The sequence below is a fragment of the Chenopodium album genome, chromosome 1 (genome assembly GCF_948465745.1).
Source record: "Chenopodium album chromosome 1, dcCheAlbu1.1, whole genome shotgun sequence".
NCBI lineage: Eukaryota > Viridiplantae > Streptophyta > Magnoliopsida > Caryophyllales > Amaranthaceae > Chenopodium > Chenopodium album.
Window position 1 is genome coordinate 54495031 of NC_137834.1, and position 9473 is coordinate 54504503.

Genomic DNA, 9473 nt, shown 5'->3' on the forward strand with positions numbered 1-9473 from the left:
ACATTATATGTCAATATGGAGTAACACATGAAATGATAAGTTACAATGGAACACACTTTCAAGCAGAATGTGAAGAATTGCTACAAAAGTATGGCATTCAACATCATCACTCTTCCCCATATAGGCCTCAAGCAAATGGTGCAGTAGAGGCAGCTAATAAGAATCTAAAGACTATCATCGAGAAAATGACAGAAAATTACAAGGATTGGCCTGACAAACTCCATTTTTCCCTTTGGGGTTATCTCACGTCAATTCGCTCATCAATAGGAAATACGTCATTCTCCTAAGTCTATGGAATGGATGATATACAACCTTTAGAGCTAGAAATACTTTCCCTATGCATTGTGTTGGAAAGTAAACTTGATGAAGTCGAATGGACTAGAGCAAGATATGAGGAGCTAATCTACTTGATGAAAAACGACTAGAAACTCTACATCATACACAATGCTACCAAACTCCTATGGCTAGACACTTTAACAAGAAGGTCAAGAGATGAAACATCAAAGTAGGAGACTTGGTATTAAAAGCATTAAGGAAAAATGTACTAGATCCAAGAGGCAAATTTTGGCCTAATTAGTCTTGACCATATATTGTCAAAACCATCATACCGGGAGGTGCCGCAAAACAAACTGATATGGATGGCAATGAATTCTCAAATATGACAAATCTTAACCAACTTAAGAAGTACTACCCGTAATCACTTGAGTAAAATACTCAAAAGAGCTACGTTTTGCCTGATTCCTTAGGAAAGGATACGTAGGCAACTGATGAGTGGCATTTATGCCACTCTTTTTATCCTTTTTCTCTAAGGATTCTCCCCTCGTTTGCACTTGTTTGGCCTTCTCTCTAAGCAATTTTACTTAGTTTTGCTTTCTCTTTTCTTTCTCCTTTATCCTCCCTTTTCTTAGTCTTCCCGCTTTGTTCTTACTGTGCTTTTCATGCTTATGCTTTGTAGGAACCATCGAGATTTTCAAGAGGAGGAAGCTAAGCTCAAAGGAGGCTAGAGGAAGCATGATTCAGAAGAGGTTCGGCCGAACCTCCTGATGGTGTGGCCGAACCAAGGTGTGGCCGAACCTGCTCAGTGGTTCGGCCGAACTTCGAGGCAGGGGCAAGATGAAAATCGGCAGTTTTGCAGGAGTGGCCGAACCGCAGGAGTTCGACCAGACCAGGATCAGGGAGGTTCGACCGAACCTGCTCAGTGGTTCGGCCGAACTTCGAGGCAGGGGCAAGATGAAAATCGGCAGTTTTGCAGGAGTGGCCGAACCGCAGGAGTTCGACCAGACCAGGATCAGGGAGGTTCGACCGAACCTACCCATGGTTCGGCCGAACCTACCCTGTAGTCCGGCCGAACCTTCCCATTTGTTCGGTCGGACCTCTCCTTTTGTCAGCTGACTCTGTACGGACTATATAAGTCCCTTTCTTAGAACGTTTTGGGGGATTAACTTAGTTTTAATTTTCTACATTTTTAGCTTAATCTAGAGAGAGAAACTTCATTAGTAGAGAAAGAAAGTGTGGATTTCTATTGATGAACTTGGATATTGAAGAAGGAGCTTGATTGAACCTTTGTAAATCTTCATCTTCAATGAATGAGCAATCCCTTACTCTCTCTCTTTACTTTTGTATCTAGTTTTGTTTGCTTATTTTGATTTTCCTTCTTTGCTTATTGATCATGTTGATGCTTATTGATTTGATGATTGAAATTGTCTTCAATATGATTTGTGAGTAGTCACCTAGCCAAGGGTGTGGGGATGGTGTAGTTGTTAATTGATTCATGCTTATGATGTTGGGGGTTATGTTAATGGTGATTAAAGTCTTTGTATGCTTGATATTCTTTGGTCTTTCTTGCAAGTGCACATTGTTAGTTGATCAAAGATGAGTCTTTACTAACAAGTAACGGAAGTTGACTTAGTCGAGATTCATTACTATCGATAATTCTTTGTTTGCACCTTCTAATATATGGTTCTAATGTGGAAGCATAGAGGCTATGTTAGGAGGAATTGATTAACCCCGGAAGGCGGTTAGATCGAGCTTTATTTCGATATTCTTGCATGCTTAGTTTACCATTGCTTTGCTTCTGTGTTATTGCATGATCAAGTGACATCTACATCTACCCACTTCCCTTGGTGTTTAGTTATATTGATCTTTAATCATTCTTAATCCTTAGTTTAATCTCTTAGTTATTCATACTCCTTGTCCCGAGATAGCTTAAAGTCTTAAGTAGTGAATGCGGTGTTTATGCATGTCTCCCTGTGGTTCGACCCCTCTATTTACCCTATACACGTATTAGGTTGGTAGAGCGTTATAAATTAATTTGACTTAGGTGTAGTCGCTCAACGACACGATTATTTCTTTTGTCAAATTGGCGCCGTTGCCGGGGACGACGGTTTCCATTGCTATTTCATTGCTTGTTTAAGACTATCTCACCTTTATTTGTTAGTGTTCGCTACTTTTGTTACTTGTCAGTGCTTACGTTCTTCTTAGCTTTGTTGTATGAACAGAGGACGAACCCGCTCAAGATCTTTAATTCCCATCGATCCAGAGCTAGAGAGGTCTTTGTCCCTACTTCGAAGAGAAGCAAGAGCAAGGAGGAGAAATTCCCGCACTCCAACGAGAGGAGTAAGAGAATTAGAAGATACTCCACCCTCTTCACCCTCAAGTGAAGAATTAGATAGCCCTAAATCATCTTCGAATTCAGAAATCAACCCTTTCTCAGCCTATAAGTTTGAAAGTAAAGAAGGTTCTAAAATGGGAGAGAATACGCCTTTGAGTCGTCTTGGGGCCCCCGAAGCTTTTAGAGCGCAAAGTGGGATCCTAACTCCTACTACTCAAGCCAACAATTTCGAGATCAAGCCTAATTTGATTGCCTTGATTGAGAGGAAACAATTCTCGGGTGGAAAGTTTGAGAGTCCTCATGAGCACCTAAAAGAGTTTGAGAAATATTGTGACACAATAAAGGCCAATGGAGTGACTCAAGAATATATTCGCCTCAAAATGTTTCCATTTTCGCTAATTGGGAGAGGTCTAGAATGGCTAGAGAAGGAGGTGCCCCCTAATTCTCTCACGACATGGGACCAAGTGACTACGGCTTTCTTGAGGAGGTTTTATAACCATAGGAAGACCGCCGAGGCTCGGTCTTTGATTCAAGGTTTTCGCCAAAAGAGTGGTGAGTCTCTAAGTGCGGCATGGGAACGATACAAAGAGCTTCAACGTCAATGCCCACACCATGGGATACCCAAGTATCAACTCATTCACACTTTCTATGGAGGTCTCACACCTCAAGGAAGAACAAGCCTAGACGCCGCGGCCGGTGGTCCAATTATGAACAAAGGAGAGCATGAAGTGGAGTGTATTATAGAGGAAGCCGCAAAGCACTATGATGATTGGTACGAAGGAGAAAGGGATGTTACTTCTAGCAAGGGCGTTTATGCATTGGAGCAAGCCAACGCAATCAACAACCTTTCTACCCAAATCTCCAAAATGACCAAGCAAATGGATGAATTGATGAAAGAAAGGCCCAACCCTCATGGTAATATCTCCCCTTCAACCAAGGGAGGCAATGGTATGGATACTTCCTCCCCCTCTTCTTACAATACAATGCCCCAAGGGTGCATGTTTTGTTCTAATTGTGAAACCTATGATCATAATACCTCTCAATGTGTCTATGCTTGTGAAGTTCAACCCCCTTCCCATGAACATGATAGTAAAATGGAAAATGTCAATGCTATGAATTTTGCTCCTAGAATAGGAAATGTAGGAAACTTGAGGCCAAACTCCAATCAAATGGGGAATTGGAATCAAGGTGGAAACCGTGGTTGGAACCAAAACGGTGGTGGTTATGATAACCAATACCATGGTGGGGGAGGCCCTTCCAATTTCAATGGAAGGGGCTACTCTAACCAAAGAGGATATGGTAATCAAAACCAACAACCTAATCCCCGATACCAAGACCATCAAAATCAAAATTTTGGTGACCAAGGTAACATGGGAAACAATCAACAAATGAATGTTCCTAACCAAGGCACCGGAGGCAATAGGGGCCAATTTGTTTCTAACTATGCCCAAACTAATAGGCCTCCGGGTTTCCATCAACCCCAACTTCCTCCACCTCAACAACCTCTTCAAATTGAAGCCCCTCCAATAGATCCCGTGATGGCTAAATTAGATGCTCTTTTAAAAATGCGTGAGGAGGATCAAAAGAAGCATGAAGAGGCTCAAAAACGAACCAATGCTTATATGAAAATGCTTGAGACTCAAATTGCTCAACTTGCATCTAATTCATCCCCTTCTTCTTCTTCTCCTTCTTCTTCTCACATCCCAAGTCAAGGAGTCAACCCAAAACCTTTGTATGCCGTGACAACAAGGAGTGGGAAGGTAGTAGGGAGTGACCCTTTAATTGAGGAAGAACCCCAAGAAGAGGCGGAGTTAGAGAATGAGGGTGAAAAACCCAATGAGCCATTGAGTGTTGAAAAAGAAAAACAGGTTGAGGTGCTCAAGGAAAAAGAAGCCACCCCCTTGCCCCTAAATCGCCAACCTAGAGAGGAAAAGCTACCCTTTCCACAACGATTTGTGAGAGCTAAACTTGATGCCCAATTTGGGAATTTTGGAAGTCATTAAGAATTTGCATATCTCCGTCCCTTTTGTTGATGCTATGAAGCAAATGCCCCACTATTCCAAATTTTTGAAAGATCTTTTGAGTGGAAGAAGGGAGTGTGAGACGGTGAGTTTAACCGCCAATTGTAGTGCAATTCTTTCCAACAAACTACCTACCAAATTGAAAGATCCGGGTAACTTTTCCATCCCTTGCTCTATCAATGGCATTGAATTTGATAAAGCCTTGTGTGATTTAGGAGCAAGTGTGAGTCTCATGCCCTATTCCGTCTACCAAAAGCTTAGTGTAGGAACCCTCTCTCCCACTAACATTACTCTCCAACTAGCGGACCGTTCCATTAAGTTCCCCATGGGCAAAGTTGAGGACATTCCCCTTAGGGTAGGAAAGTTCACATTCCCCGTGGATTTCTATGTGCTAGAAATGGATGAGGATTAGAGGATTCCTATAATTTTGGGTAGGCCATTTCTAGCCACTTCTAGAGCTATCATCGATGTGAAGGAGGGGAAGATATCCTTGAAAATTGACAATGATTCTATTGAGTTTGATTTGAACAATGTCATGCAACAACCCTCCTCAAGTGGTGAATGCTTTAGGGTAGATATTCTTGATACGGTTCTTGATGAATTTTCTCGCTCCCACTTGCATGCCACTAATGATCCCCTTGAAAGTGTGTTGTTGAATGAATCAAAGATAGGTACTCACAAAGAAGACATACAATTCTATGAGGATTTGCTTGAGGAAAGCAAGGAGTGCAAGGGCGTGAGCATGGAAGAAGAGGCTCCTTACATTCACGACCTCTTTCAAGTTGAAGAAAGAGAAGAGAGTCCCAATGGTAAGGGAGCACCAAAGGTAGACTTGAAACCTCTACCTTTGGGCTTGAGGTATGCATTTCTTGGTCCCAACGAGTCTTTCCCCGTGATTGTAAATTCTAATCTAACGGAGGAGCAAACCTCCCTCTTGATCAATGTTTTGAGAAATCACAAAAAAGCTTTGGGTTATACTATTGATGATATCAAGGGTATAAGTCCATCTTTATGTATGCACAAAATTGATCTAGAGGGAGATGCCAAACCCGTCAGGCAAAGGCAAAGAAAGCTTAACCCTTCCATGTAAGAGGTTGTGCGGAAAGAAGTGGCTAAGCTTCTTGATGCGGGAATTATTTACCCAATTGCTCATAGTGATTGGGTATCTCCCGTGCAAGTTGTGCCTAAGAAAGGGGGCATGACGGTAGTGAAAAATGATCATGATCAACTAGTACCCACTAGACTTGTTACCGGTTGGCGCATGTGTATTGACTATCTCCAACTTAACACAAGTACATGCAAAGATCATTTTCCACTACCGTTCATTGATCAAATGTTGGAAAGGCTTACAAAGCATTCCTTCTATTGTTTCCTTGATGGTTACTCGGGATTTTTCCAAATCCCAATTGACCCTAAGGATCAAGAGAAGACAACTTTCACATGCCCCTATGGTACTTATGCGTATCGTAGGATGCCTTTCGGGCTTTGTAATGCCCCCGCAACATTCCAACGTTGCATGATGTCCATTTTTAGTGATATGATTGAGGATGAGATAGAAGTCTTCATGGATGACTTCTCCGTTGGAGGAGCCACCTATGAAGATTGTCTATCTAATTTATCTCGTTGCTTAGAAAGTTGTGAGATGGCTAACCTCGTGTTGAATTGGGAAAAGTGCCACTTTATGGTCGAAAGTGGGATTGTTCTTGGGCACAAAATTTCCCATGCCGGCATTGAGGTCGATAGAGCCAAGGTTGAGGTCATCGAAAAACTTCCTCCCCCCACCAACGTGAGGGAAGTGAGGTCTTTTCTTGGCCATGCCGGGTTCTATCGGCGCTTTATTAAAGATTTTTCAATGATTGCTAAGCCTCTCACATCCCTATTGCAACAGGATAAGGAGTTTGTGTTTGATGATGCTTGTCATAAGTCCTTTTGTAGGTTGAAAGAAGCCCTTTGCACCGCTCCTATTGTCCAAGGTCCGGATTGGTCTCTTTCATTTGAGCTCATGTGCGATGCAAGCGACGAGGCCATTGGATCGGTTCTTGGACAACGAAAGAATGGAAAACTTCATGTCATACATTATTTGTCTAAAACTCTCAATGATGCCCAACGAAACTACACAACTACCGAGAAGGAGTTCCTAGCGGTTATCCATTCATTCGAGAAGTTTAGAACCTACCTCATTGGTTCTAAGACAATTGTGTATACCGACCACTCGGCTCTCAAATATTTGATAGGGAAGAAGGAAGCTAAACCAAGGTTGTTGAGATGGGTTTTAGTCCTCCAAGACTTCGATTATGAGATGAGAGACAAGAAGGGAGCCGAGAATGTGGTGGCGGATCACCTCTCAAGGTTGGGCGGTGCAAGGTTTGAAGATGATGGCTTGCCAATAGAGGACGCTCTAAGAGATGATGTGCTTTATGTCCTTGAAGTGAAATCGGAGCCTTGGTATGCGGATATTGTGAATTACTTAGCTTGTAGTGCCATACCACCAGATTTCACTTCACAACAACGTCGAAAACTCAAGCACGAGGCCAAGAGATACATTTGGGATGATCCCATTTTATTGAAAAGAGGGGTCGATGGTTTGTTGAGGAGATGCGTCCCCAACGACGAGGTTCAAAGTGTTCTCCATATGTGCCACTCTTCTCCCTGTGGTGGGCATATGAGTGCTCAAAAGACCGCCTCAAAGGTCCTTCAATCTATGCTCTTTTGGCCTTCTCTATTCAAGGATGCGTGGATATTTGTCAAAACTTGTGATAGATGTCAACGGATGGGGAATATTTCTAGAAGGGATGAAATGCCGCAAAATCCCATCCTTGAGCTTGAAGTTTTTGATGTGTGGGCTATAGACTTCATGGGCCCTTTCATTTCTTCACATGGGAACAAGTATATTTTGGTCGCCGTTGACTATGTATCTAAGTGGGCGGAGGCCGTGGCTTCTCCAACGAATGACTCTAAGGTGGTGGTCGACCTTTTCAAAAAGGTGATCTTCCAGAGATTTGGTGTTCCAAGAGCAATAATTAGTGATGGGGGATCGCATTTCAAGCACCACACCTTCGTTCGACTACTTGATAAATATGGGGTTTCTCACAAGCGAGGGCTTGCATACCACCCTCAAACGAGTGGCCAAGCGGAGGTCACCAATAGAGAGCTCAAGGTGATTTTGGAGAAGACGGTTGCTAGGACAAGGAAGGATTGGTCCTCCAAACTTATTGATTCACTATGGGCTTATAGGACCGCCTTCAAAACCCCAATAGGGACCACTCCCTACAAGCTTGTCTATGGGAAAAATTGTCATTTGCCCGTGGAGATGGAGCATCGAACGCATTGGGCAATCAAGCAAATCAACTTTGATCTCCATAGTGCGGGTGAGCAAAGGCTTCTAGAGCTACATGAGTTAGAGGAGTTGAGGATGAATGCCTACGATAGCGCAAGCATGTATAAGGCGCGGACTAAGGCTTGGCACGATGCTCAAATTGTCAAGAAGGCATTCGTCAAAGGCCAAAAAGTCCTCCTATTCAACTCCCGCTTGAAGCTTTTCCCGGGCAAACTTAGGTCAAGATGGAGTGGGCCGTACATTGTCACGGAAGTGTTTCCTTATGGAGCCTACGAAATTTCCCAAGACGGCCACTCCCCTTTCAAAGTCAACGGTCACCGTCTCAAGCCCTATCATGAAGGATTCCCAAGTGATGAACCAGTTTCTGTGACACTTCTTGATGTGCATCGTCAATTCGACCCTCCTTGATCAACTCAAGGAACGTCGAGCTAACGACGTTAACCAAATGCGCTTCCGGGAGGCAACCCGAGTTTCTAACCCTTTTATACTTTTTCTTTTAATGTTGCTTCTATTTTTCCATCTACGACTTTGGATTGTTTGGATTTTTGGGTTTTGATTGTGCTTGGGCTTTAGATATACTTTGCATCCAGCATGATTGTAATGTGTTTAGATGTGTGTTAGAGGACTATTTTTACTTGCGTGATTCTTTATGGAAGTTTGGCCAAAAATATTGACTTCTGGCAGAAGGTTCGACCGAACCCATGGGAGGTTCGACCGAACTTATACTGTAGTGCGGCCGAACTTCCCTGGTTCGGTCACTCCTTAATTTTTAGAAATTTCCAGCAACTTTCTGCCAGAATCTGAAAATTTGCAGTTCCAGCATAGGTTCGACCGAACCCAAGTATGGTTCGACCGAACTTAATTCGTAGTGCGGCCGAACTTCTCTAGGTTCGGTCACTCCTCTCTTTTTGCGATTTTGCTGGAACTTTCTGCCCGGATTTTAAAATGTAGAGTTTTGGCAATGGTTCGACCGAACCAAAGGGGAGTTCGGCCGAACTGTTACTGTGGTTCGACCGAACATACCCTCGGTTCGGCCGAACCTATCTTCAGAATCGAAAAAAAATGCTGCCATGTTTTCTATTTTGCTGCATTTTCGTGAATATCACTTCCATATTTGTCACCTACCCCATTCTTCTCCTTCTCACTCTAAACCTCCATTGCACCTCCCCTTACAACCTCAAATCTCCATCAAAATCACTCCAATATTCATCCTTTCTCACTTATTTTCCATCCTTCACTCAACTTTTGCAATCTCTACCAAAAAAAAATTCCTACCAAACAAACCCATCTTTCCATTTTCCCCAATTTCAAGGGTTTAAGTGCTTCGGTGTTTTTGGGTTTTTACTTCCTTCCAATCAATTGTGGTATGTTTGCTCTAGCTTTTGCAAGTTTATTTCTTTAATTTCTTATAGTTTTACCATGTTTTACATATTTAAGTGTGAATTATGGTATTCTTGAAATTATTAGTAATGACTTGTTTATTTCATGTGGTTCTTTGGATTGA

The 9473-nt window shown here is 42.7% G+C and overlaps 1 non-coding gene across 1 annotated transcript; it reads right to left on the reverse strand.

The window, feature by feature from the left end:
* Window positions 1–3124: 3124 nt before the first annotated feature.
* On the reverse strand, window positions 3125–3230 carry LOC145565797 (small nucleolar RNA R71). The gene has a single exon (XR_014095178.1). It is a non-coding gene; the product is annotated as a small nucleolar RNA R71 (small nucleolar RNA).
* Between the last annotated feature and the right edge of the window lie 6243 nt (window positions 3231–9473).